At 35.9% G+C, this 15,011-nt stretch overlaps 2 long non-coding RNA genes across 2 annotated transcripts; both read right to left on the bottom strand.

The window, feature by feature from the left end:
* Nucleotides 1-1,546: 1,546 nt before the first annotated feature.
* Nucleotides 1,547-8,573, bottom strand: LOC149771982 (uncharacterized). The gene is made up of 3 exons (XR_016418070.1): nt 8,292-8,573; nt 4,722-4,832; nt 1,547-1,645 (listed from the first exon to the last, which is right to left on the bottom strand). It is a non-coding gene; the product is annotated as an uncharacterized LOC149771982 (long non-coding RNA).
* Nucleotides 8,574-9,807: 1,234 nt separating this feature from the next.
* Nucleotides 9,808-14,362, bottom strand: LOC149771981 (uncharacterized). Its single transcript, XR_016418071.1, has 3 exons — nt 14,275-14,362; nt 10,965-11,624; nt 9,808-10,339 (listed from the first exon to the last, which is right to left on the bottom strand). It is a non-coding gene; the product is annotated as an uncharacterized LOC149771981 (long non-coding RNA).
* Nucleotides 14,363-15,011: the final 649 nt, after the last annotated feature.

Genomic DNA, 15,011 nt, shown 5'->3' with positions numbered 1-15,011 from the left:
GAATTAAAGCAATGAACACGTTTAACATTAATAATGATCTGAAAAGATAATCAATCATCTTAAATAAATATATGGCTATGTATTATGTTGTTTACAAAATATATTTTACTGGTCAGATACACTACGAACCTGATTCTTGACAAGGTCAAGTACAAAATCAAATGTATATAACATATAATCCTTAAGAAAAGACAACAAATAATGCAATTTAAATTAAACAAATTAAACAATTTTCTGTGGGTTTGTTCCGCTAAACAGTTTTTTGTCAGGTTAAAGTTTTCCTACACAGTTTTCTCTGGTCAGGCTTTGGTTTCCCTATATAGTTTTCTATGATCATGATTAAGTTTCCCTACATAGTTTTCTGTGGTCAGCCTTTGTTTCCCTACACAGTTTTCTATGATCCTGCTTAAATTTCCCTACACAGTTTTCTTTGGTCAGGCTGTGGTTTTCCTACACAGCTTTCTATGATCATGCTTAAGTTTCCCTACACAGTTTTCTATGATCATATTTTAGTTTCCCAATACAGTTTTCTTTGGTCAGGCTTTAGTTTCTCTACACAGTTTTCTATGATCAAGCTTTAGTTTCCCTAAACAGTTTCCTATAATCATGATTTAGTTTCCCTACACAGTTTTCGATGATCGAGGTGTAGTTTCCCGACACAGTTCTCTATAAGCAAGCTTTAGTCTCCCTACACAGTTTTCTATGATCATGCTTTAGTTTCCCTACACAGTTTTCTATGATCATGCTTTAGTTTCCCTACACAGTTTTCGATGATCGAGCTGTAGTTTCCCGACACAGTTCTCTATAAGCAAGCTTTAGTCTCCCTACACAGTTTTCTTTGATCATGCTTTAGTTTCCCTACACAGTTTTCTATGATCATGCTTTAGTTTCCCTACAGTTTTCGATGATCGAGTTGTAGTTTCCTAAACAGTTCTCTATTATAAGCAAGCTTTAGTTTCCCTACACAGTTTCCTATGATCATGCTTTAGTTTCCCTACTCAGTTTCTAAGATCAAACTTTAATTTCCCTAAACAGTTTAGTATGATCAGACTTCAGTTTCCATTCACAGTTCTCTATGATCATGCTTTAGTTTCCCTAAGTATTTATTTCTTCAATTATTTTAAATATAATTTTCATGGTATGATGGAATTTACACCAAAATGAGTTAAATAGTCATAGTACAATGTTACTTATATCAACAACCAGGCTTGTTATATCGCCGCCCTCATTACAATGTTACCTATATGAACAACCAGGCCTGTTATATCTCAGCCCACATTATAATTTTACTTACATGAACAAGTCGGCACGTAATATGGCCCCCCTCCCCTTACCATGTTTCTTATGTCAACAAGTAGGCATGTAATTTTGCCCCCACCTCTTACCATATTTCGTAAGTCAACAAGTAGGCGTGTTAAATGGCCGCCTCCCCTTACCATGTTTCGTATGTCAACAAGTGGGCATGCAATATGGCGGCCTTCCCTTACCATATTACTTACCATATTACTTATGTCACCAAACAAGCTTCTTAAATAATATTGCCGCCTCTTGTTGCAATATGTCTTACCTTTTTGATCGTCTGCTGGAAACGGTAAAGTAAATAAAACTGTCGGAGTCGTCGGACCAGGCAGATCTTTCGATTTACCTGCAAAATGATGTTTTAAATCGAATACCTTTATTGAGTTATAACTTATGTAGGCCTCGTAAAATTTAATCGTATATATTCATTTTGCACTTGTGTACTACGTAGATAGATTATTTTTATAATAGGTGGGATTGATGATTGTTGTTAATGAAAATTTGGAATGCATGTGTGTGTGTGTGTGTGTGTGTGTGTGTGTGTGTGTGATTCGGATTTTAACGTAGTTTTAAAACAGTTCAATCATATCGCACCGATGTCTGCCGTGTGGCAGTTTATAGTGATGTCTGGCACTGGGGTATCATGCCGCAGACATGTTGCATCATGTTCTAACCATGCACATTATCCTGACACCAATCCGATCAATCCTGACACTAACCTCTTAGTGCTGTGCGCCAAGCGAGGCCGCTGCTGGTACCATTTTTATAAGTGTTTTTTTGTCAGCCCACCGACTTTGCTTATTAATGTTTTTTTGTATCTCTTGGTGTCTTTCTGAGTTATTATTCATATGTATCATGCACAGATATCTGCAAAGATGCGGTTATCTGAATCAATTTCAGTTTTGATGCCGTTGATGCGCAAGGAGAAAGCACTGGTCCAAGTACTGTGCCTTGAGGTACTCCAGAAGCTACTTTGGACTGACCAGATTCGGAACAAAATATTGTTTTCGAAAAACATGAAAATAGTTTATCCAGCGTTGAGTTTGGCAGCAATTCCATAGTGACAATAATGCACTCCTTAACAATTCATGGGGAACAGTCTCAAATTCTATTTTCAAAGTCTAATACAAAATATGTTTAGACCAATCATCAATAACACAAAACAGGTGTGCATTACAACTGTGTAATTCCGGAGGGCATGTTGTTGATCAGATATGATAGAAAGTTAACGATATGCTCAAACGTTGCAGTTTCAACAAGCCACAAAACCGAAAATGTGCATAAGATATCTTAAGCAATATTTGTTAATTATTACTCTATAATAATTATAAAAATTAAAACGGAAACCTGTCTTTGACGAATTTATGGACCGTTATACTGAGTCATGTTTCCTACTTCGCCTATCGATTTCCCACGCGATTGTAAACTTATGTTAAATTCATTTTTTAACTGGATATAAGATATTGTTGTTGCTAAACCTATAGGCTCCCCCAAAAGTTTAATTCGCAACAGTAATAGCAGACACAATATTTCGTAGCTTAAATAATATGTGTGGAAAGCTGAATTGCAAGAATAGTATATGGACTCATGCTCGATTCCGAAAGGACCCATAATGCTAAGATTATTAGACTATATGGCCCTGTCTCCTTGCAATGTTAAATATCACATATATGCTGGCCCTTATAACTACTGATATGGAATCTGATAAACACTGTAAGCCTTGCGTATATTTGTAACTTTTGTATGTACCACCCTACCCCACCCCACCACAAAAAAGACCAAACCAAAGCGAATAAACAAACAACATACTTTATCCCTTTAAGGTGCTGTTGTGGCGAAATAATTTGAAAGTAAAGACAGCATAGCTGAAACAAGGACGGTAGTACTAAATAACAAGAAAAGAAATTTGTTGGACCGGGTTTTATGGTAGCGCCACCAATCGTATTCAAGGTAAGTAACCGACTTGAAGACCACACAATCAACGAATCCTCGCACTTTGTGTCATGTCAGAAAAGAAACATCACATGTGTATGTCGGATTGAGCTGACTGTTTAGCAAATACAAATAATGTCTTAGTTTTTATTTACACTGGTAAATCCCCCTTGGCATGAAATAACTTACATTGTGGCCTGCAATACGCTTTTCTTACGTCTAGAAATGTCTTTGCTAGAAAACTGCGATGAACTGCTTCCACCTCGCCTTCATTCTATAATCCCACTGAAGTGCATCATAATGGAAATCAAACGAGAAGTGATCAGTTACCATGAATTTTGTCTTTTGAAAGAAATATGTTTACATTTAGAAGAACGTAGACTTTTGTGTAATGAAACAGTACATGTGTTTAAGTTTCAGCTTCAGATTTTAAGAATGCAATTACAGTGTGAATTACTTTTTTTTGAACATTGCCTTGTCACTGACAAATGGCATATAGTTTGATAATCTCTAAACCGAGTGCGTAGAGCTACTTATTATTGACTACTGGCGTAAAGAGTTTTAACTCCAGACCGAATCTTCGCGACTAAACTACTTATCATTGACTAATTGCGTAATGTGTTTTGGTATCCTGTCTGAGTCTTCGCGGATAACTATTTATTATTGACTAATGGCGTAAGGTGTTTTGATATACAGACCGAGTCTTCGTGGAGAACTACATATTATTGACTACTGGTATAAAGTATTTTGATCTCCAGACCGAGTTTTCCCTTAGAACTACTTATCATTGACTGATGACGTAACGTTTCATCAACTCCAGACAAAGTCTTCGTGAAGAACATTTCATTATTGACTACTGGCGTGAAGTGTTATGATCTCTAGACCGAGTCTTCGTGGCGAGCAATTTATTATTGATTACTGGCGTAAAGTGTTTTGATCTCCAGACCGAATCGTAAAGTAGTTTGATCTCCAGACCGAGTCTTTGTACATATTACTGATTACTGGTGTAAAGTGTTTTGATCTCCAGACCGAATCGTAAAGTAGTTTGATCTCCAGACGGAGTCTTTGTCGAGAACTACTTATTATTGACTAATGGCTCAAAGCGATTTGGTATCCAGACCGAGTCTTCGCGGAGAACTACTTATTATTGACTGCTGGCGTAAAGTGTCTTAATCTTCAGACCGAGTCTTCGCGGCAAAACTACTTATTATTGATTAATTGCGTGATGTGTTTTCGTATCCAGTCTGAGTCTTCGCGGAAACTACATATTATTGACTACTGGTGTAAAGCATTTTGATCTCCAGACCGAGTCTTCCCTAAAACTACTTATCATTGACTAATGACGAAACGTTTCATCATCTCCAGACCGAGTCTTCGTGGAGAACTACTTATTATTGACTAATGAGATTTACTGCTAGATAGTTATCCGATTTTGTATTTTGATTGAGAACCGTTAAAACGGGGATGAGCCAATAAAATCGGATTCCTACTTCTCCCTGTTTTCTTCTTCCGTGACTGTTGTCCTTCCGCACAATTGTAGACTAACAGTGCAAGCAGAAGCATGAATACGACAAAATGCCTTTTCCACTGCATTCCTGCCGCTGGAAAATATCAAAATTAGAAAGCACAATTGTAAAATCAAATGCTTTTCTCGAGGATTTCAAAAATACGTTTCACTCATAAAACAGCCACGTTTTGCTACTGTATTTATCTGTCATAAGCTATTAACGATTGATATACACACACGCATACAACACATACACATTGAATTGAGTTATTTAAGTTTTATAATATTGCATTTCATTACTTTTGATTCATTTTCCTGAATATGGCGTTAAACCCCAAAAATCAAACATGTATTCTCTGACTAACCAGTACGATCACTATCCTCGTATTTATGTCACATTTCTTCCAGACACCCGGGATCGGTGAAGTGGTTTGTCAGGTGTCATAAGGGTCACCTGTGTGTGTTTTTCGATACAGTGTGTGTGTGTGTGTGTGTGCCTCTGTATATATATATATATATATATATATATATATATATATATATATATATATATATATATATATATATATATATATATCCTTCACGGTCTAATAATAATAATAATTATCATCATCATAATCATCATTGTAACAGCGAGTGGCAGACACTCATTCTCGCGTCGTGATATCGTAAATCATTCCTAATAACTAATTAAGACTGTTTACAGATGATGTATAATAGGACATTTGCAGATGACCTCATTAGCATAGAAACAGTGTGAAATAATTACACCGTAAAAACGTCAAAATGATAATTTTTACCTTGCATCTTCCAGTTCTGGCATTATAATTATAAACTTCTTGGTGTAGCAAAGATAAGTAAAATACAATTACATTATAAAATTACACTTGTACAAAAATATAGAAACAAATATCAAGTATGTTGTACAGTTAAATCTTTGAAACATAATTAGCCTACTAACGACAGAGAAAAGCAAACAGAAGGACCGTATTTAAAACTGGTTCCACGATTTGTGTCTCAGCAACATTTATCTGACAAAATATTTACAAGAATAGTCAATTTGACTGGCATATGATATAACAATTTATTTTCATAGTGTTATAAAATAGCGCATGCACTAAATATGGGTTTTATTTTCCTATTCGGAATAGTAAAAATCTATTTAATCCACCCACAGATTTAATAATATATTCTAAGCATTCTGAGCTACATGCTTGGTTGCTTTACCAAAGTGGAGCCCAAGGAGTAATCAGGTTGTTTCACGCGCAATGTTTGTTTTGGGGCTGGGGGGGGGGGGGTGACAATTGGAGAAGGGACAGAGCGCCTGTGGGCTCTATCTCATCATCACATCCGCCCTTTAAGTGTTGTGAAAGCAAAATCTCCCTCAAGCTTCATTTTTAAGGTCTTACTGGATAGTTGTGTATTTTGACACCTCCCTAATTTTTAAGGTAGAAGGCATGAACCTAATTATCATAAGCCTAGCATTTATAAATTCACACAGAAACTAAATCTGTAATATGGTTTAGATTAACTTTTGAGTTAGGCTTGAAAATGGGTTTGCTTGTTTGGTGACTGCCTGTCGGCTGACTAGCAGTGGAGATCAAATGCGTAACTTTGGCTGTAAATGAACAGCCGACTTGTCACACGTATTTATGTATGTCTGCTACAGAGATAAATATCTTAAAAAATCGAGATGGTTGAAGAGTGATGAAAAGTATACTAATTTGTTATAGTACTAGTGAACTTTATTCATGCATAAGGCACACAGATTCTTTTAGCTGCCTTGTCACAGGAAAATATTAAAAATACTCTTTGCTGTCAAAAATGAATGTAAAAAGAGGGGTTGGTGGCATGGTTGGTTCAGTATAAAGCCACTAGTTGTATAAGGAATCAACCCGATTGCCGCAACCAAAATCGTACATGCATGCTTTCTACAAAAAAAATTAGTTTATTTTTATTTGTATCTTCAGTGTAAAATTATTCTAATTTTTCTGCAATAGGTCATTGTCAGATGAAACTTCTCCAGATACACTCTCCAGTGAGACCTAATGGTTTTTATTTTAGTTCACTTCTAAGTCTGTTCGAACCCCGGCTGAGTCATACTAAAGACTTTTACAAATGGCACTAGCAGCTGCCTCGCTTGGCGCTCAGCATTAAGAGGTTAGTGCTAGTACTGGTCGGCCTGGTGTCAGGATAATGTGAATATGTGTGACATCATGTTACATCTCTGCGGCATGATACCCCAGTGCTAGACATCACTAAAAACTGCCACAGTGCACAGACGTTGTAGCGATATGACTGAAAAATTGTTAAAGCTACGTTAAAAATCCAAAACACATATACACACTATGTCAATCGTTCTGACAATTGATACATTAGCCGTCAATATGTGCAGCTACATCACTTCATTTTCAGTTAGTATTTTGCACTTGAAAGTTATTTTACTTGGTAGAATCAAATTTTAAATCAGTCTGTAGTATAACAATGCAGTAAACTTAAAAATCATACATAAGTGGAGGAAGGAAGTTTGAAAAGTGACGACAAATCCTGGTACCACTGTGCCATGATTATACACCTTTGACCTTGACGTATGCAAAAGTATGGAAGACCGGAGATGAGCATGGATCCGCGTCCACGTCTTAATTGAAGGCCTATTATCTGAGCTCCTTCAAACATTTCTCAGTTTCTCTTATGATCATCTGCTACATGTCTGCAGCATGATGCCCCAGTCTTAAACATCACTATAAACTGCCACATTGCAGACATCGTAGCCATAACACTGTAAACTTATTAAAGCTACGCTAAAAATCCAAATCACACACACTGTTGTGATCGACCGTTTTAGCTGCAATATGTGTTTCACAATCTTCATTATAATTAGTATAAGATGTTTTCCATTATTATGGCTTGTCTGAATGAGACGAAATATGGGTCTTGTAGGGCTTCATTTATTTCCCATCATTCTTCTACTATGTGTGACTGACGTACCTAGCCACAAAGGGTATAAACTTTTCATTGTCAGATTTATACTTTCGTCTAATTTTTTATGATTAAGAAAGTTTCTGGCTGCGATGTTGAAATATTTAATAACGGGGTCACTTTCCAATCAGTTGGTTTATTTAAAAGCGTGAAGTCTGCTCAACGTTGTTGTCACTCAGTTTTCAAGGAGGTATGTTTTTCCAGGGTCCAGTCGTGTAAAACGGCTTGAAATTCATTAAGGGGGGATAAACATTTGTTTTCGATACTCTTGCTTATTAAATATTAAGTGAGATATTGAAATTGATCAATTTGAGAAAATGTATATAGTCACAGTACCGATATAAGTGGTTCCGCCATATATATATATATATATATATATATATATATATATATATATATATATATATATATATATATATATATGTATATATAAAGACAGGCTTAGACAGCCATTCCATTTCGGTCATGAAAAGAAAAACGACAATGTAAACTGCGGTAAGTGCATAACATTAAATGAAATAAGAAAGAAGGAAATAGAGACAGAGATAAAAAAAAAAATACGTTTTGTACTCACCTTTCTCTGAGAAATGGCGCTTCATTGTAATTTCGAAGTATGGTTCTCTCGCTACATAAAACTCTCATATAATATTGTGTCTTTTAATGTATTCAGACTTTTCGTGTATTTTATTGCTGATTGTCTTCTCGTGACATGTTCTGTCTGTCAACTCTTACGTCTTGTTGTATTCGTCGTGCACGTTAAAATGTTAACTCAAAATCTTCAAAAGGCTCGCGAACGTCTTTGGAGCGATATTTATTTTGTACTAGTTAAAACAGACGTCATAGACTAACACGCAAACTAACAATGTACTCTTCTTAAAAAGGATTTGTTCCCTATATCGGTCATTTGTTCGGTCTGGTTGTACTTTTTGTACATATTGTGATAGGTAGTGTCCACCCCCCACCCCCCATTCATGTTGCCTTTATCAGATGAACTTCATCTACACTAACCGACGGATGAAAGCAATCATATTTAGTATAATCTTGTATTAGGATGCATACATAAAACGAAGATTTCTGATCCTGAATGCAGTCATGGCTTGGCTATTGCTGTTGTTTTGTGACTGTAAAGATGGGACAAAGGGCAGATTTTCACAGATAATATGGACTCTTCCCTGCAACCAGTGGCATAACTATCTCACCACAGGCCCCACAGCAAACTTTTTCTACCATCCCCCCCCCCTTACTGTCGCTTATTTTTTTACTGGTTGGGCTGCCCCCCCCCCCCCAATACGGCCGTGCGCCACAGCACGGCTGTACCTGCTACCATGGTATTAACGCCACTTCCTACAACCTAAATCCATCTGCACCGATTGAGGGAGAGTGGCCATATTTGGCGTGATAGGTTATTCCAGGTGGACAAGCAGCTGACAACAAAGATTTAAAATCATCGGTGCTGTCAAGAGGGTCTGGGGACAAGTGAGGCAGATCAAACCAAGAGTGTAAACTTGTGATGACTTTGTGTATTATTGATAACGGTTCTAATTCAAAACGGTTTCCCAACGTTTCGAGCGAAACATGCTTTTTCAAGTGAAAAAACTTAATTTTAAGTTGTGAACAATGGACTGAAATACATCGTGGCGAGAGATGTATACCAGGGACGGGGGGGGACGGTATTCCGGAATTTGCATGTGCTGTAAAATTGCTGTAGCCTAAATACGAAAATTAACAAGCCCGTCAAGTTTTGCCCCGTACCCCCAATCAAGTTTCCCCCCGATCCCCATGATCAATACCATTTAAATTATCTCCCAGCAAAGTTATGCAAGGAAGTTCCGAAGGAAAGATGTTAATATAATTGTGTCGGAATAATAATAATAATAATAATAATAACAATAATAAAGACAATAAAATCATTAAAAAATGTAATTACTTAGGTAGATATTAGAGTGAGGATTCAATTGTAGTATATAGTATCGTTCCTTACGTGTGCGTTTCATTTAGGCCAGATATATATATATATATATATATATATATATATATATATATATATATATATATATATATATATATATATATATATACAAATTCCGGGGGGTGGTGGCATATGACCTTGCCCCCCCCCCCCCGACGTCCCTGGTATGTACGTATGTATGGGGTGAGTCTGCGTGCACACGTGCGCATGTGTGTGTATAAATTATGTTTGTCATAGGCATGGAATTTATTAATTATGAGTAGTAATTTGCACATATATACTTAATTACAATGAAATTAATGTCCCGGAAAGCTCCACAATGCATGCCACTCGCTTCTGATAATAAAATTATCTGGTAATTATTGCTAATTAGTTGGTCTCTAGCCCTAGACTGTTGTTGTAGCGATGACATTCTTCTTCTTATTTTTTTTTTTTTTTGGCCAGTCTGGCTGGCTCAACAAAACTGTTATGAAATGGATTATTCTCATAACCTTCTTCTCATTTCTTGTGTGTGTGTGTGTGTGTGTGTGTGTGTGTGTGAGAGAGAGAGAGAGAGAGAGAGAAAGTTACTGGCTCTCTTGAAAGAGGGTGTCACTTAGTACGGTGTAGATAGGGCTACATCTGGGGAATATGGCAAGCTGGAGGTACGGGATCTGTAATGACACAAGCCTCTCTGAGATTCCGACGAATGGACTAACTTTATTGAAATACTCAACATATAAAATTACATACTAATATCAACATTCCAATATCAATCATCATAAACTTAAATTACAGATATAAGATATACATATAAAACTACTATATTCCTTCACTTATCAACATCATACATTTTTATAAATTCTGCCTTTTAGAAAATAATACAGATAATTAAATATAAATATCGAATAAATTCTAGATAGCTAAGGAATCTAAAATGTAATATTTCAAACTAACACTGCAATCAGTTAGAAATATATTTTACTGAATTTAATCTAAAATGTCAACATATTAAACTCTATTATTTAAGAGCGTTGTATTTCTAAATTAACTATTACTGAGTATGAAGTTCGTAGCGAACGTTGTTTTAAAAAAAAATACTATTATCAATAATATATTTACAAGGAAATATAAGTTCTAATAAACAATTCAGCTTTCCACTACATTATATTGAAGAATAGTAAAGAAATATTTTAAAAATCCAATGTTGCAACATACTGATGTTAGATTAACATCTTAACACTAAAAATCCTTATACTATATAAAAAAAAAAAAATTGTACATAGACGATAATCTTACCTGTAACGACACAAGCCTCTTTAAGATTCCGACGAATAGACTGATGCGTCGCAAGTCCGACGCTTTTTGTACAGTTTTTTAGGATGCATCCAAATATGGTCATACGTCTAGTTTTTGTGTTCCGCCATAATCTAAACGTGAGGCTCCGTCGTTTCTTACAGACTATCTGAAACGTCGCCCTCTTAGTAAGAGGGTGGTTAATTGGATTTGGCTGGCGTTATCTAGAGGATGATCTCACTCGATATTATAGCCAGGCGGGAGTGAAACAAGAATGGAATTTCAACAGAGAACTGAGCGAGAATACTGGGAAGAAATAAAGCAATACGAGCCCCCTTTGGCAAGAAAATAACAAATTTGATTAGAACAAATTAATAAAGGCAATTCCATATCAAGTTAGATTATATCAATAGAATTTAACGGGTGTGTCTAATTTGGATTTATTTCATCATCATAACGAGAGGTGAAAAGAGTGCAATGTCCACGATTGATGTGCATCACCTTCCTTCCTTTTGACCGGATATCAACGTCTCCTAGTTCATCCTTCCTAATCTTTATGCCTTTATCCTTCATGGACTTCCTGTCCTTTTATTCTGACCTCGTCCTTCTTTTCCTCGGACTTCTGTCTTCAGACTGTTCCATCTCTCTCCCAGAAAGATGTTCCTTAAAGGAAAAAATTACCCCATCATTTATGTATACCCCACTCTTTAGAGGTACATAAAATTCACTCACGTTATTCAGATCATGTTGGCTATCCAAACACTGCGTAAATTCTGACTTAGTACGGTAGGACATTGACCTCGCTTACAACGGGCAGGTCTTAAATTACCACGTAAGCGTCTATCGACTACTACCGTATTCTTTACATGCTACTAGATGTTCGAGTACTATTGCATGAAATTCACAAATTGTAACTCACAGCAATCCTTAACCTACAAGATTATTCAAAGATTACAAAATCAGATATAATTAGGCAAGTATCATTAACTCGTGTTGATCTGTATCGTCCTAACAAACAAAGGAAGTTATTTTATATAACCCTATGAAATCCTAAACATATGAACATTTGGATCGCATGCAGTCAATTCAACCAATGAACTACCAACTGTAAAGTTAAAATATAAATTTCATAACAATTCTAGCATCAACACTTTCCATGAAATTCAATAAAAATAAATTGCATAATAACTCTAGCATCAACACTTTCCATGAAATTGATTAAAATAAATTGTATAACAACTCTAGCATCAACACATTTCCATGAAATTGAATAAAAGATACATAATATGGAAACCGGGTTATAGCAAACACAATTGCATAAAACAATCAAATAATAGAATATTACGTGAAACTAAAATTGCATAAATTATTGCTGTTATCTTTCAGATCTTGTGCGCACTAACGTGTCTTTCTTTTTACAAGACGGCCACCTGGTCCCTTTCTTGTTTAAAGAGGAAAGCACTATTCTCTTTAGACTTTCCACGGATCGACTGCACTTCCTCTTCCAGGAGATTTTCAGACTAAGGAATTTCGACTAAGGTCGTCACTTTAAAGTCTGATTGCTCTAAAGTGTACGCCTTATTTTATTCTGCCCAATCGTAGGCAGCGGTCACTAATTTATCCCAAAGAAATAATTCCTTTCATCAGGTTTAGACGGCTCGGAATTGGTGAACGACAGTGCGTAGCAATTTCCCTTTGAAAAAAATGATAAATAGACATAGGTTCCTACCAAGCGGTTAGGGTTGGTAGCTCAAATGTTTACTTTCTAAGGACCGTGTTAAGATACCCCGGTCAATTTCAATGAGTTGGAATGCTTCCCCTTTGAAATTTACACTGAAATGGGGGGGGGGGGAGTGAACAAAGAAAGGTCAAAGTGAACCTTCACAAAGACTTTCTGGCTTAAATGCGATAAAATTGTAATGCTCAATGCATTCAACTTTAAAGTTGAATGCAATTCAAAATTCAACACTTCACACTATCGTCTGGGTCTATGTGCGTCATTAGACAGACAATTTTGCCAGATCAGCTCATTTTCCCATTTAGAAAGAATCTTTGGAATTTGTTTATTTCAGGTATCTACACAACTTACCGAGTGTAGTTTTTTTGCTGACTTACGATACAAGAGAAATGTGTAGTACAAGAGAGTTTTACCTTTAACTCATAAGCGCGCAATTTTTATTAAATAGTATATAACTGTAATACCGAAATAAATGAATTTAATCTCAATATATTTTAATAGAAAATTACTTTCAAATATAATTTAGAGAAAATTTGTATCTTATTACTTTTACTAAAATAAATTATGTCCTAATAATATTCGTGTTAGGGCCATTCTATCCGTCGCAGAATCAAGTCTTATACCAAATAAGTGTTTGGCTAAACAAAAAGCTACATATTGCAAAAAAATGATACATAATCATGTTTACCTTCCACAAATGTTAAATGTACGATGGTAAAAGGTCTATGATAGTTTATGAGAGAGAGAGAGAGAGGATCTGAGAATGGTTATGGGCAGTTCTAAGGGAAAGACGATCGGAAATATTAGGTCTATGATAGTTATAAGAGAGAGAGACGATCGAAATGACCAAGGGCAGTTCTTATGAAAAGACTATATGAAACGGTCTAGGACATGTATAATTGAGAGAGAAAGAGAGGGGGGGAATGAAATGACCAAGGGAAGTTATGCGGGAAAGATTATCTGAAGTGATCTATGGCAGTCACAAGAGAAAGGCGATCGGAAATGATCTGGGACAGTTATAAGAGATATAGACTATCTGAAATGGCAAAGGTCAGTTCAAAGAGAAAGGCGATCTGACATGGTCTAGGGCAAATCTTACAGAAAGACTACATGAAATGCTCTATGTTCTAAGGGAAAGACGATCTGAAATATATGGTCTAGTATAGCTACGAGAGAGAGAGAGAGAGAGAGAGAGAGAGAGAGAGAGAAGGGGGGGGGGGAATCTGAAATGACCAGAGAACTATAAGGGAAAGATAATCTGAAATGGTGAAGGGCAGTTATAATAGAAGGGAGATTTGAAAGGGTCATGTGCAGTTCTTATGAAAAGACGACCTGTACTGGTAACGGGCATTTAATAAAGGCAACATGCTCTCTAAACGGTAGGATTTTGTTTTTCTAAACTACTTGTTAGGCAAGTTTAGTCTCTGACCTGTTTTTGCATCTATCATGCCTCGTTCCTGATGCATACGTCGATATTTTTCTAATTTCAACTTAGCTAAAAATGATACGACCATTCTGAACCAACTAGAAGACATCGCTATATCAACGCCTCTTACTGAAAAAAGCGATACTCACCTTGTCTGAAATACGTAAATTTGTTTCTCGACGACTCTGTTGTTGAGACCTAAATAACACAAATGCCCCATGTGACCTGACTATTTACGCCATCAAAGAACGTTTAAAGTTGAGTTGGCAAAGAAGTAATTACAGAAGGTTATACTTGTTTTAAATCTATTTGATGGGGTTTAAGTTCTAAAACATATGTAAAACCAGTCTATTTTCCAGCCAATCTGTGTCTATGAATAAAGAATGTGTCTTTCTGAATGAGAAGTTTGAAAGATCTTGTCATAACCATCCGGAGGTCATGAAAGGGTAATTATTCCTCAAAGATTGATCATGCTTACTTGTTATACATTTTTTTTGTGTATTTATTAATATTCTGGAATACTGCTCAGTCAGTAGAAATAATTAAGACACAGAGGAAAGAGGAATAGCTGTTTTATAGGAAAATGTGTAGCCATATTTAGCAATAAATTTTGGATGCCAAAGCAGTACGGTAATAAAAAGTAATAAAAAACAGACAAACAAACGTTTTATCATAACTTACACTAATTGTTGCTGCGTCCATCGGCTCTAATATTGAAGTTTAGGTTTTGATCATCTGCGAAGCCATTGACATTGTTCGCATTGCAGTTATTACTGTTCTGTGTGGAGGTTTGATCGACACGTTAAAAAAGGCAGAGCAGATAATTTAATTTTATGTATCTATTTTGATCTCTTAAGCTACTTGAGTTATGGTGAACCTACTTATG

This window comes from Sinohyriopsis cumingii, unplaced genomic scaffold (genome assembly GCF_028554795.1).
Source record: "Sinohyriopsis cumingii isolate HCF-2022 unplaced genomic scaffold, ASM2855479v2 utg001530l, whole genome shotgun sequence".
NCBI classification, from domain to species: Eukaryota; Metazoa; Mollusca; class Bivalvia; order Unionida; family Unionidae; genus Sinohyriopsis; species Sinohyriopsis cumingii.
The sequence above is the reverse complement of the archived record's forward strand: the minus strand, read 5'-3'. Positions and strand labels throughout refer to the sequence as shown.